This window comes from Channa argus, chromosome 1 (genome assembly GCF_033026475.1).
Source record: "Channa argus isolate prfri chromosome 1, Channa argus male v1.0, whole genome shotgun sequence".
Taxonomy (NCBI): Eukaryota; Metazoa; Chordata; class Actinopteri; order Anabantiformes; family Channidae; genus Channa; species Channa argus.
Window position 1 is genome coordinate 15,974,347 of NC_090197.1, and position 15,943 is coordinate 15,990,289.

The window sequence follows — 15,943 nt, forward strand, 5'->3', positions numbered from 1 at the left end:
CTCCGGTTCAACAGCTGCCTCCCACCTTCCCTAAAACAGAGCTTGGCCATCGAGGGAAAACATCTTGTTTCATTTTAGCCACTCTGTTGTTAAAGGACTTGGAACACACTCTCTCTCTCTCATCTTCTCCCTGTTCACGCACCCTCCTCCTGCCTCCTCCCCTCTCTCCCCTTCTCTTCACCTTAGGTCCTGTCAGACCTCTCACCAGGGGAGAAATAGAAGGTGTGTGGCTCCTCAGTGAGGTGTGTTTTTTCTTTCTACATTTGTACATGCATCTCTGTGCATGTGTGTGTGTATATTCTTGTCTATGTAGTCATGTATGCGCATGTGTCTCCATGAGACTCAGTGTGTGCTCTGTTTAAAGGCACCGTCTTCCAAAGCCTTACAAGGCTCCGTGTGTATAATTGGTGACCTATTACTTTCTGCCCAGTGCATTTGACAGATATGAATTGGAAACTGCCATGCAGACATGCTGATTAATGACAAGCACAATTGGTACCTTTTAATTTCCAAGGATGACAAGTCAGGCATTTCAGAGAGAAAGTAAGTCACAAGGGTGAACAATCACACACTTTTGCACACATGCTATTACGGAGTTTGTGTCTTATCTCTGGCTCTGCACATACAGGCCATTTCTGACACCACGGTGGAGTCATTCTAGTCTACCAGTAGTGGAGCATTAAAGAGCCAGCTGTTTGCCAATGATGGTACCCACTCTGTATATCTGTGCATGTTTTCATTTATATTAACCCATAGGGGGTTGGGTCTACAGGGGGATGGCATTAGTAATGTCTGTGGTTTAGTACACATCTGGCGATATCTACCCCACAAGAGAAAGGGGAGTTTTATTAGCACACAGTGCACAAACTTGAACAGATCTACACACCACTAATTAACCTGGTGCTTCTCACAGCTGCTGGCCCCGACTTTGCTCCTGCCAAGACAGACGTGGGTGGCTCCTCAACCTAAATCAATCTGCACTAATTGCTGGTCTACAGTCTCCTGTGTCTTTACCTTGCTGCCTGTCAGCGTCCTATCTACCCGTCTGATTTGACAAGTAACTCCCACATCTCAGAGCCACTTTGATCACTCAGGCAACTCAAAGGTCTCAGTGTTTTGATTTAGTAATGATGTCAAGACATTATGTTGGCTGCATGCTTATCTATGATCTCTTACAGTGTTTGAATGAGGTAATGTGTGGTTATGTTTGTGCATGGTTCCTCTGTGAATTCTCTACTTGAAGTAGCTGGACTTATTCTCACTTTACTGTATGCCTTTACTGTGCAGCAATTTCTACCAGGAGTTCATGTTAAGGTTGCTAAAACTATCCATCATATTAAGACTGACTAAAACAGTCTTTTTTAAAGAGCGCATTGATTCAGTGGTGAAACTGCTTACTTACATCTAGAGTTGGGGTTTGTAGAAGAATGACAGTGAGGATTTATGTGTAGGTAAGTCTCCACTCGCAGTTTTTTGCTTCTTTTACAGCTTGTCTGGCATGTGTTCTTGCTCCAAATGCCGAAGATCAATTACTCTCACTCCATCCACCAGTTGCAAGCCAAGTAGGAATGGTCTTGTCATCAATAAGGACGTTGCCAGGAACCTCAGGACCAAGAGCTGAGGTGGAGCCAACAGAATTTTATTGTAGCTGAGCTACTCATAGCCTTAAAAGGGAATAGGTATGAGGAGAAAGTAGCTGTTCTGTGTCATTATAAGCAAAAAGGACATCTGTCTTTAAATGACATGTCTCCCCATGTTGACTGACAGAGGCCATGAGTTCATGTTCTATAAGAATGAGTGAAAAGTCAAACTCATTCGAATGGTGTGACTGTGACACAAAAAGCAAAGAGCACATAGAAATAACAACATAGGAGAAATCATTAAATTGTGAGGCACATTGACCACAGAAAGCAGTTTATTGTACCTCACAAAGACCATGCTCTATATATAAAAAAAGCCTAACCTATCCACTACCTTCACTACATTTGTGATCAAGCGTCAACTGCTCATCAGCTATTAGCATATTAGCTGCTGGTAAAGACATCTGGCACATGGGAGTGGGGTTAAGTGAATGTCTGTGGCAGGGGAATTGAAACGGGTGAAAGAGTGTGTTTCCATGCCTCCCTCCCCCACTCCTTATGAAGCTGTACTTTAAACAGCTGGAGGAGGTTCATAGTGGGGCTACTGAGAAAGAAAAAGGACCGAAGACAGGCGGGGGCGTGGCAGGTCCTTTCACTGGAGGAGTTGTGGAAACTGTAAATCCATCAGCCATATTTTAACAGGTCTGGTCAGACTGAAAGATGCATCTAGTTAATATTTTATGTGTGTGATGTTTCTGTGTGAGCTTAGGGGAGAAAGACAAGGGGTATTGATGGTGTCAAACAGTACATCAAACAGTAAAATGTAGTTGGCAGTTATGAAAAATGTGTGTGCATGGAACAGAACAGACTAGGACTTCATCCCAAAATTCATATATTGTATGGGTTGCTGAGGGAAAGCAAAGAAAAAATGTCAAACTCAAACAAAGGGTTTTTAGTGTAACTAAGAATATATGACAGAAGTTTTGTTTGTTGAAGAGGCAAAAACCAGACAGCACGGTGGTACTCATCTCTCTGCTCCCTTCATGACAACTTCAAGCTATCAGACTATGGTGTGTGAAAACAATTTTGACATTTTGACATTCCATGCATTGTAAGGAGCTTCCTTGTCTTGATATCAGTGACCTCTATCTCCTCTTTTGTTCAGCTGATTATGCCAGTGGGGTACCTGATGACCGGGAGGGTGTAGGTGTTAATCGCCTGGACTTCACTCTTCCCATTTAGCTGTCTTCTCAGGACTTGCCTTACCCTTTGCAGGTACCAGCCCAGTGGCTGCTTTCCTTGTGGCCTCTTCATGGTTACCATTTGCCTATGGGATCCCAAGCTACTTGTAGCTATCCTCAACATCTACTATCTTGCCCTCTGGTAGTACAATTCCCTCAGTTCTGACTACCTTTCCTCTCCTTGTTACCATCCAACCACACTTTTCATACATACATATACATACATATATATAGATATATATAGACACACACACATATATATATATGTATATGTACATATAGATAGATAGATAGATAGATAGATAGATAGATAGATAGATAGATAGATAGATAGATAGATAGATAGATAGATAGATAGATAGATAGATAGATAGATAGATAGATAGATAGATAGATAGATAGATAGATCAGCCATTCCTCCCCCATTTGAGGAGATTTGTTAAAACCAATACACAATCTAATTAATTTTAATGTTGAGCCACACTCAAAAAAGGTCATATGAATAAGGTTAACATTGTACTTGTGCATGTAAGCACACACCTATGATCAGAGTCACTTGGATAAGTGAAATGCTCTGTAAAATGCCATTACGCATCTTAGTGGTTTGGTCTTAGATAGCACATGTATTATTTGCCATTATATGACCATCAGTTCAAGCATCATAAGCAGTTTTCTTTTCCACATCACTACCTATTTTTTGCCATTAGCAACTTTATAATGAAGCTCACCAGCATGGACTCAGAGCATGCTCTATCTAATCACCCACCTTGAGGCCTTGGCAGTCCCAGAAACCCTTCTAAGTCAGGGGGACTGGGAGCAGCATGCGCCGGAGCAGTCATGGATGACTGTGCACCGTCTCCAGAGGATGACTGGAAGGCAGAGAAAGACCCATATGGGCTTTGATATGGACTCTGAACTGGTCCCTTGTCATCTAATAGATGGTGGCAAGAGAGAAATAGAGAGGGATGGTGGAGGGAGCCAAATAGATGGAGAGGGGAAAAGCTGAGAATGCCCAAAGGGTCTTTGAAGTGAATATACTTGTATCACGATCAAAGAAATGTGAATAGAGAAAGAGGGGAGGGGGGAAAAAAAGAGAAATCTTATGCCCTTCAGACTTAAGTGAAAGTTAAGTTGAACTTTATACCTTAACACTAAACTAAACTTTGAAATTTGAAGTGTTTTTTAAATACGCAGACTGATATCTCTGTACTGCATATGCGTTATTGTTATGTTATTGTCAGCACTTTTTTCTGTACATCAAACATCATTCAAGAATGTAGCTTTCTCATGTCCATGTGAGGTGTGTGTGCGGGTGTGTGCATGTGTGTGTGTGTGTGTGTGTGTGTGTTTGTGTGTACATGTCTATGGCCTGTTGTGACATCTGTTTTGGGTGAGAGGGCTAAATGGGTCTTGGATGGGTTCTATCTGTCCCAGAGCGCAGAGAGCTTGACTCTGTGACCGCTAAATCAGCCCAGCTGAAAAGCTGCCATCTAAGCTGAACGCTGCGTGTGTGTGTGTGTTTGTTTGGATTCTAGGTATTTGTGGGGACAAAAGTCTGTTCAAATGATCATTAGTGAATTATTTAGCTCCTATTTGAAGGAAACATTTTGTCCTTTACCAAAGAAGTTTAGGTTTAGATTTAGGTTAACGGTTCAGGTAGGGTTGCTTTACCATAAGGGTTTACTGTAGGTATAGATATATATAAAATAGTTTTTACATTCACCAGTTATTTTTGAGGAACTTGGGCCATTTTCATTGTTTGGAGAAACAAGAAAATACCAATACAAACATGTATGTTAAGGTACATTGGTGCATTGGTGCCAAAATCTGATTTGGAAAGTCGCTTACTACAGTTGTGTCATGCACATCCTTAGGTTATATCAGAGGACATGTATATTAATAGTAACTTACATACGTGAATAAAAATCTGATTATTATCAACAAAGTGTGTATGAAAGGACAGAAAAAAAATGGTTTTAGGTGTAAAAAGGGATTATAAAAGATATTTTTGTTATTCCTCAGCTTAAGTAGCAGTCCTCCGTGTCTCGATTTCTGTCTTATTTTCACTCATTTTCACTGGGAGATGTGGTGGTGGGAGAATGTGAGATCCAGATGTTCAGCCTCTTCTCCAGATGTGATCACTTATAGCCCAAGAAATGCTAATCTGCTTTGCCATGTGAATTCACACATACACACACACACACACACACACACACATACACGCACGCACACACTTATAGGTATAAAAGTGAGCACACGCATTGACTTAAACTCATATTCATTGAAAGAAAAACATATACACGAAGAACAAAATAAATCTATCACACCAACTTAAAACTCCAGAAATACAAGCAAACTAAAAGACCTAAAGAAAGACTTAATGATACTGCCTTCCCTCTGCTTTAAGGCATTTTGGTACAAAACCTCCCTGCTGCATTTTATTTACTTAACAGTCACTAACCTTTTACTACTTAGTGGCCAGGATAACACACACAAATCCGGACACGCACACACATGCACACACACAAAACAAGCTTAATGGTTTTTCAAAAAATTTCAAATATTAATGTTTCCTCTTTTCGCTACTTTATGCCTCGTAGCACACTATTGTAAAAACAAGCTGTGCTCAAGAGACCTTGGCTTCTCTTGTCCAAGGACTTCATGCTAATGAAATGAGTGGGGAATGGCAAGATTGAACCACTTACATTGCGGCCATTACAGAGGAATAAATCATGGGAACAACCTGACACGGGAATCCAATTCCCACTTATGTTCTTTGAACTATTGTCACTATAACAAGCAATTGATTTGTCCTTATGAAGATGACAGTTTTGGTATGGACAGCAATAAATGCTAGAGTTAAAACAGGCTTTATCTTAAGGCACCACATCCACATTTTAAAACCATGCAATATTTAAACTCCTACTGGTATGTTATATTCTTTTAGAAAGGGAGAATTAAATTTTACAATTTCTGTTATTGGTTAATCTGTCTCTTGTTTTTCTGATTAATAAATAATCGGATTAATAATAATAATTAATAAAAATCAGATAAAACCAGTTTCAGAAAGCTTGTAAATTATAACCTTTTAAAAGTCGAATTCATGGCAGAGGAACTGTATTGGTCCAATGTTGTGCCTGATTGTTGTATGTGCATGTAGGGGTGAATGATGGAGGCACAGTGTATAATAACTTTGGAACATTTACGAACAACACACTGACATCAGAGAGAAAGAAAAACCACTTGTGCACGTGAGTGTGTTCTCTGTCCTGCTGCTCATTATTCATTCCTGTGTCCTCCTCGTCAATGATTATTGATCACATGGTGTTAAGTATGGAAAGGGTACCTCATGGTGACAGCTTGACTGGTGCCGCTGGGCCTTTATATTTTCTGAAGGGAGTGAACGGGGGGAAGATGTTTTTACTTTGAGTTGCAAAGAACAATCAGTCCATGGGGAGGGTATGATCAGAGATCTTAAGCTGTTAGACAGTTTTACTGCTTTGCATGTGTGTGCATTTGTGACGTTTTGTTTGTCAGACACATCAGACGACACAGGTAACTTTCTTTGGTCAAAGAGAACCCTGACAGTGCTCCCTCTATATAGAACAGACACAATGCACATTGCAAGATGGTCCATTGCTAAGTATAATAATGAGAAACTAGAAAAGAAAGAGTCAAGGTCATGCAGGGAGAAATCAACTGACATGGCTAATACAGTGGTAGCAGCAGTGGGGATGAACAAAGTACAACCAGAGGCAACAGCATAATGAAGGAGCACTTGTAATGTTATAGCGTCTGCCTATTTTCATCAAGTGGGATTAGTGGCCTGTCACTGGCTGATCAGCTGATGGTGAACAATGACATCAGTGCTCTGCCAGAACTGAATCAAGTCTTCATTAATGTATTCTTTGTTGTTTGAATGAGCTTTACAAAAAGTGTTTCAGATAAAATGAAACCTGCCGAATCAGAAAGTCGGTCAACCATAAATATATATTATACTGTAATAAATTATTTCAATTGTCGTATGACTGGAATCAGTTTGTTGCTTGTTCATTGACCAATAGTGTTGGATAATGACTGACTGAACAGTTTGCAAATCAGCATGGGGCTGTGCTTGTTGGGTAAAGCGTTCATTCTAAATGTTACTGTACATCGTTCATAACAATACTGCAAACTGTGAAATAGTTTCAACAAGGTTTTATGACATTACAGTGTATCATAAAAAGTAAGATGGTTTGATATATGGTGGAAAGTGAAACCAGATGTTCAGTGTAAAAGCACCATGTTTAAAGGGCAACTTCATCTATTTTCAACTTGCTCCCCATGAGTTTAGTTTAAGGTGTAAATATACAATAATGCTTTTAAACTTCTCTCTGACTTCCTTAAAATATGTCTCTTCTCCTGGCTGATGCCTCCAGGTGACATCACTTGAATGAACCTTCAGTTCCGATTATTTCATGTCGTTGCTCACACTAAGGAGGTTGTGATCGTGGTCAACCTGCCAGAGCTTTTTTCCAGAGCTCCCGCAGACAATATTATCTGAACTCCTAATGATGTAAAACTCCTCTGGATTATGTCATCTGGAGGCAATTTTTGAAGCCAGAGAGAAGTTAAAAGCATTATTTTATATTTATAGCTTAAACTAAAGCCATGGGGATCAAGTTGGAAATTGGAGAAGTTGCCCTTTAACACTACTCTTAGTAACCTGAATCATAATTCATCCTGCAATTCTATTTATTTTTACCCATATAGGGAATTTTTTTTTTAACTTAATCCTAACTGCTTGAATTGTTATAAGCCAGATTTCCATCGAATTGTTTATGTCTATGAAAAAGCTGAATCTATTTATTACATCTATTGAATTCCTTTATTTCTCTCATTGTGGTTGGATTGCTACAGATAACAGCCTGCTATTCATTCTGTTAGTTCAGGATTTGGAGTGCCGCCTGTTGGCTTGCACCAGTGCCCTCCTGTTTGTTTTCTCCACAAGAGGAGATGAGTCAACTGATTGGCAGTCAGACGGCACGCTAGATGATAGCGCTAAACCTTGGCCCAGGCTAGCTGTTCAATTATTCACAGAAGGAGCAAAACAGAGAGAAAAAAGAAAGGGGGAGTGTGTGTTTGTTTGTGTGAGTGAGGGGGAGAAAGAGTGAAATAGATAAAAGAGCCACAGAAAGAGAATAAAAGCACGATGAAAGAAGTTAAAATGCTGAATATCAAGTAATATTACCAATTGAGAAAGATCCACTTCTTATTATCACCCAACTTCAGTGGTGCAAGCGCTGCCTAATACCTTAATCAAGCTTCTAGCCACTGCTACCCACCACAGTGTGAGACACACAAACACAGTAAAGTAGCACTATCTCTGCCAACATCACACACTCACACAAACACACACACGCATACACACACACACACACACACACACACACACACACACACACACTAAGCAGTGCAGCATATGGGTCAGATCTAATCGAAATAATTTCATTTCCCCCCTCATCAGCTCCAAGCCAGATAGACTAAGTCCCATTTGTAACCACTGCAGCGCTACTGCAAGGAAATATGACAGATAAGAGGACTCTTGTAATAAACCGGCTGTGTGGATCTGATAAATGAAGAGAGCTTTTGCCAGTTAGCTGGAGAAATATATTTTGGAAGGGTGGAAACCCAAGTGTGGTAGCTTGAGGATTCATAAAAATAAACGGGGAAAGAAATTAACTTTGTTGATTAGCAGCAAGGTGGAGGAAGCCGCTTGGAAACAATTTGATGCCACTTGGGAAATCTTGTGTAAGGCGTCATTCTGATATCAAAGAGAAAGAAAAAAAACATAGATGTGTAAGATACAGTAAATCCTAATAGGCATCTTTTCAGCTAAACATACTCTCTTTCAGTAATAATTCTCTTTATCTCTCATGTTTACATTACACGTGGATACACAAACACTCGCTTTCTGTTCAAAACTAGACCACCTTCAGCTGTTCCTGGTTAAAGGACAGATGTAAGTGCTGCTTATGATGAAAAGTAAAATATCTATTTAGGGCATCATGCCTATATGTATCTTTGTTTCCCTTGGGAGAGGTGAGGTTCATCAAGCAGAATTTCAAGCATAAATAGAACAAAGAATTGTGGGAGGTGGTTCATTTTTAGCTGTTTTAGTGGCAGGTAAGCTCACTTTGCAATGGCTGTGATGTTTATTTGTGTGCCATTATTTGTCTGCACAGCATGTAAAATTGTGTTTGACACGCTTTGCTCAGTTACAAAATATGCATGAAAAAAGGGTTTTAAAAAATCAGCAATCAAGGCAAAGTTGTACTGTGAGAAAATTATATTATCACTAATACATTTCAATGCAACTGTTTAAACAGGGGGAGTTATTTGAAAATCATCAGCACTGAAAATTTTGTAAAGCTTCATAACTAATGTTCTTCTAGATAGTTTCTGCAAAGCACATTTCAATGAAAACAGGAGAAAGAGAACATTTTCATTTGGTGTCTTCACTGCATCTCAGGGCATCATCCATGCAGGACCAATACATAAACAGTTATCTTTTCAGTCACCTTGTCAATCGGTCAGCCGGTCCTTCAGTAAACCTCTTGTCCAGTGTCTAATCACTCTCTTTGCTTTTCATCCATCCACTCTCTGCTGTCTAGAATCCCCAACAACTACTGAGTTTCATAGATGTGCATGATCCTGTGTCTCTTTCACTTGCTAATGCTTGGTGGAGTCAGGACCTCTCCCCAGGCTTAATTCTCCACACATGGTGCGCTTCATTGTATATGAGGTTTTCATGTTTTTTCCCCCTTACTTTTCAGTTATTACATAGAAAATTATGTGTTGCAATTCTCCAAAAATTTAAATATTATCTCTATGGGTACATATTATTATCTTGGGTATGTTTTATGATATACTACAATATAAAATTGTAAACGTTAAAAGATTAGGAAAATAATTTACGATGTGTTGAGTATTGTAAAGGCTGATTGAGTTTGATTTGAGATCAGTTAACCTGGACAAGGACGCTCATACTCTTAATTTACCAGGTTGAGTCTTTCGGGGCATTATTAATCTACAACTGACATTGGCATATTCATAGTAATGTCAGTGTTTTGATGAATAATTTGTACTACTGAAGCATCAACGCATCCATATTTAAAGGAGAGCTTAATGGTTTAAAATGTTCACTGCCCATCAGCATTAGTGTAACAGCAGACATGTTCATGTTTTTTATACAATAGACTTCACATGGGAGCTGTATGATTTAACCCACCTCTTCACACTGCACATTGATTTGGAATCAAATAAAGAAAAAAGAAAAATTGTTTCTGTCTCCTTCTGCTCTTTTGAGAAAAAAAATTAGTGTGCTTGTGAGGCCACTGAATTGGCATAATTACATGGGTTTAAATGCAAATTTACAATGTGCTTATTAATTCTATTCTGCTCATTTCAAATGACTGACTGCACTTAATTAAATCAGATTGATTAGACCTTTTCTAGACTTTCCCTTTACAACCACATAATTATGACAAATAGAGCCACTTGACACCAAATCTACAGCAGAGGACTTTCTTTTCTTTGCCATTCAGGGTCTTTTGAGTCCTGCATGGGGATCTACAGGCAGGTCAGAGGTACTTTAAAATGAGTCTTCACATTATTTTGATCGAATATTGTTTATTTCTATGAATAAGTACAACCACTGACCTTTTGTTCACCTTTTACCTAACCATTCATGACAATATCAAAATAATTTCTTCCACCCATGCACAGCACTTTTCAGTGAAACACCCTAATTCCATTCTTCATCCTCTGGACAGATTGCGCTTGTTATATTTCATGATGTTCCTCATCAGCACATCCACATGATCTAGAGAGATAGGTGACCACACTGGTTTATGGATATTGGTCATATGATGTTGAGTCTTGCTAAGCTTCTAAATTGAAACAAAGAATTTTGAAATAATATGGATGATGGATCAGAAGCTTTTTCTTTGATTGCATGCAATATGATTTCCTGTTGTTGCATATAACAATGATGATACATTTAATGAGTGTCCTTAATAACGCTGACTCTTTGTGCTGTTTGAACTTGTATTCTTTAAACTCTAATAAGCACACACCATTTGTTGTTATTGTAGGTATTTTTCTCAGTGTGAGACAGTAACTAGAAGAAAACGACCAAACTAGCAGCCGTGTCTTGATTGTCGCTTTTTGCCTAATACACTCAACAAGGTCATGCAAGGATATGCAAAGGGAAAAAATGGTAATTATGTGCATAAACTTTTTAATATTCCTTTCTCAGTGTGACACAGCTTGAATATTAATAATAAGTAAATGGGGCTAATGGAGAGCTGAAGACAAAGAGAAGTAGGAATAATAACTAAACAGAAAAAACAACATGCAGAAAACACATTGAAAGAAATGTAATATTTAAAAAGCAGCACCCCAGGACCTGGTGAGTTAATGGCTGTAAGGGCTCCTGCTCCTCAAGTGTTTTTCTGAGCTTTGATTGCAATTTAGAGAAGGAATTATCTCATCGGGGTGTGTGGGTGGAGGGAGGTCGGATCTGACTGTGAAGTACTTGTCATTACCAAGATTTCTCCCCTTCTATTTTCTCTTGTTCCCTTTGTCTGACTCCTTTAGTTGCGGTTGTTCTGCAACTGCAGCTTGACAGTCAAAATATTAGCGAGTGCCATAACACAACACTTACACTATACCAAATTTGTGTTTAAAAATAAGTTGTATGTGCTGCAGGACATTTTAAACCATCCAGCGTATCCTTTTTTTGCTAAAACAAAATTTCAGCAGACATGACGTAAAATCTGATGCTCTACCATTGTTGGAAAATAAATCCACACACATGCAAACATGTCCATGCATACTCAACCTGTCACTCTCATCACAAATGCACCTCCATCAGGAAAGGTTCATCTTTTTTCCACATTCCTTTCCTTCCTTCTTTTCCACTGATTTGACAATCACTGTGTAATCTTCGGCTTAAATGACTCATTTTAAAAATGCTGTGGGCACTAGGGTCATGATATTTCCCCTTAATTACTGTGCCACGTTATCACCATAAAGCACTTTCCACCTCTCTCACACTTCTAATTACATTGTTCCTATTTCTGGGACACGTCTTTTTTTTAATTCGCTGATGCACTTTACAGGCATATGTGTGTGTGAGCGCCAAAGAAAGAGAGAAAGACCTAAGAGAGAAAGCAGGAGATACAGCACCATTAAACCCCCTCAATGTCATGCAAGCAACATGTCTTCATTAAAGAAATTCTCCAAATCATGTCTATATTTGTGCTTGAAGCTCTGACAGCTGTGAATATATATATGTAAATATATATGTGTAAATATATATATTTTTAATACTAGCATGATTGAAGTAGAATGCATGATGCACATTGAAGATAAATTACTCATTTTAAACTACAGAAAGGAAGGTAGAAATGCATCTCATCATATACGGACATGGTTATTTGGCATTTTGGTTCGTTTTTCACTACACTACATTAGAATTCAACAGGAGAAGTAGGACGGAGCCTCTGTGGGACCACTGGAAAATGTTGCCTGTAACCCTTTTTCCCCTACATGTGCCCAAACAGCAGTCATAGCAGAACCCATAAAACCAAGTGATGGTTTTATTTTTTTAATGATGTTGAACTGGATGATATTTGATACCATTAACATTGTAAAATGGGATGAACACAAAAATAGAAACACCTGTCAGTAAAACACAATATAATTCAATAACATGCAGCCTGCAGCCTCAAAAAATACCATTGCCTTGAGTGAACACTTAATTATCTCAATAAAAACTAAACATTATGACCTTTATGAGGACTGTTGTATTAGACCACGTTAGTTTTGGGCTACTGTAAGTGGAGCTAATATATTATTGTTTAGTTTGGACATTTGAACTGATACCATTTTGACCAAAAACAGCTCTCAACCCTTTAGACATCTTAACTCCCACCAGCACCCCACTTTTGCTTGTCACAGTGTTCACAAGCCATTATGAGGTCTTTTCTGCTGGTTTCAGTGTGCGATGGGGGTTGCTAAATGGCTGTTGCTCACTTAATGTGCCCATTAAAAGCAGTGAAGTGGTGATATTGTTGGACAACCGTTTCCTGTGTGAACCCTGGTGTGTTTCCATTGGTGTTCTCCATTTCTCTTACACTACTGCTCTCTGTCAGTCACTCTCTCTCTTCAAACCAAAGCTATTACACACTGACAGGGGGGGTCCTGTTATGTGGTACATACCTTTCACTGCATTGCATTTCCCAAGTGTGTCTGGAGTGCCATTACAGTGCAAACAGAGTTTGATTTACATTGTGGAGGGCAGAAGAGACATTTAAAGTAGTCTATTGTATGAAACCAAAGTCTTTGTAAAAGTTTTTAAAATTTCAGTGGAGAGTATGTGATATATGTTCATGTACCTACAAAAAAATAATAGAAAGGAGTTTGAGAGTTTTGTATTGAGCACAAACTCAAAAGAGGCACAGTGAGTGGATAGAAATAATGTAATTGTATGATTTGAAGGTGAGTGCCTCAGAGAAGTTAGAGTCTCAATTCAATATGTAAGCTAAAAGCTAAATAATGCAACTCATGTAAAATTAATACGTGGCTGCATTAAGCAAAACGTGTATGTACTTCTGTGAGTCTTCTGACTCTTCTGTGCATCTACTGTAACAACTATGCAGACAGAATACAGATGCTGACAAAATGTTAGTCTGTGTTATGAGCCCTGCATTTAAAAAAATGTTTTAGAAAATTCTTACTTTGTTGCATAAACAAATTAGAAATATTTTTTCAGATTGCATCTGCCTCATAAATTTCCGGGCTACTTGGCAGGCAAAACAGTTTAGCATCATGGTAATTTTATAGTTTCATGAAACATTTGGGCTAAAAGTATAATATTGGAACTATACTGTTACACATTTATCCAGGTTATGTAGGGCTGTTCAGTATCAGGACTATCAGGACTGCCTGTATATTTATTCATAATACGTTCAGGGAAATAGATCATCTGTTTTGATGAATGTGCCTCGGGTCAAGTATAATTAACCTAAATATGGAGTCCGTCCTACTTTTTTGGTCAGTCGTGCTTGACCTGAAGATAGACAGATTAACTAATTAATTAAGTAAATTAGAATCTCTGGTCTGCTTTAGCCCATTTAATAGTTCAAAGTCATTTTAAATAAAGTCTCGATTGTCCATTGCTCTACTGTATTTAGTCTATGACACCTGTGCCACATAAAAAGGACAAGATACCTTGGGGAAACAAATCCTGTGAAGTGGATATATACAAAATAACCTTTACATATAGATCACAGTACATCCTATGTTGTCAGCAGTTTGACATTCGACAGGTATGCATTCCCATATGATGTTATGCTTTTTAAATAAACAGCAAAGGTATTTGGCTCTTCCATGTGTTACTATAGCAACCATATCACAGCTAAACATCCACACTGACACTCTTTATGCATTACATATAATGCTGTACGGTCCTAAGTCACATACTCTCTCTGTCTCTGTCTCTGTCTCTGTCTCTCGCTCTCTCTCTCTATCTACCTATCTATCTATCTATCTATCTATAGATTTAGTAAAGTTATTTAGTACAGATCTTGTATATATCCATATATTCATATATATATATATATATATATATATATATATATATATATATATATATATATATATATATATATATATATATATATATATATATATATATATACACACACACACACACACACACTCCCTACTAATACTACGATGTACTAATATAATGCAAGTCCTCACTTACTATAGTGCCCTTTAACTTCCTGTAATGATGGAGGGAGATGGAATGTCTGACATAGTATGTCCATTTGTCACTGCTTGATTACATCAGTGTGTGGACACATTTGTGTATAAGTGTGTGATTTTGTGCAGTAGAAGTAGCAACGTGTTTTAAAATGAGCAGAGGGTCATGTGGGCCATTTGTGTCTTTCTGTGACTATGTATGAGTGTGATTTGGTTATGCATTGCTCTCAGCCTTTGATGACCTTTGCGTTGCTGCTGTGAGTAGAGTGACCTGGCTGTACTCATTAAAACCAATGGAACGGATCATTCCCTGCTAATTGTTTTCCACTGACAAATGGCTCCTCTGAGTCCTGAAGACTGCTGCAGGGGCCTTGCCTGCCTAGAGCACACGGACTTCACTAATGAGAACTGCCGATCTGTGAGTGTGTGTGCATCTGCGTGTGTGAAAGCACCAGTATAAATGTATGTCTGTGAATGGACAAGAGTGTACATGTGTACTTTTGTGTACACTGTTTTTGTGCTGCCAGCTTCCCTCGCTGTGAACTGGCATGTGTAAAGTCGGAAATACTGCTACATTAGGCTCAACATAAGCCATTAAGGCATTTTTCTCTTGTCAATCACACTAACACCGAGATACTGTTAACAAGTAAAGTATTGTATATAACTGCTTAAAAAGTCATTATTTGCAGTCGAACACATTCAGTCCAATGTAATGTGTAAATGACATTTTTCTCTCATTTACACTCTTGGAAAAAATATTTTACTGCATCAACTTTAACATGGTTGTCATTAAAAACCTACTAAAACATCTGTCATACTAGTCTCTCCCTAACCACCATTCTTGTCTGTCCTTACATTGTCTGCATTCATATTCACTTTCTTTCGGTGGCACAAACATACTATATATAATGTACATTTTTTCCCCCCAACATTCACGGATATTATACCTAAATTGTAATTTCCCTCCAGACATTAACATACCCCAAAAGCATTTTGTGAGCTGATGCTCCTACCAGATAACTGTTTGTAAGTGCACTCCTAAACCAAAAAACACTTAAAATCAATGGATTAAAATTTAACCATGCCTTGTTTTCATCCAGCAACTCAAAAGTAAAATGTAGTGTAAAAAGCACAAGCACTGGGTCGAAACCACCAACTCACATGCTACTGGTTAAAGTCAACCCAAGTACATATTTTAGCCTTGTACTTTTTAATATGTACACACCGTCAATTTGTAAAAATTCTGGACAGTGAAAGATTAACCAGCACTGACTGGCTTAGTAGGAAGTGGGGCAAAGCAGCCGTTTC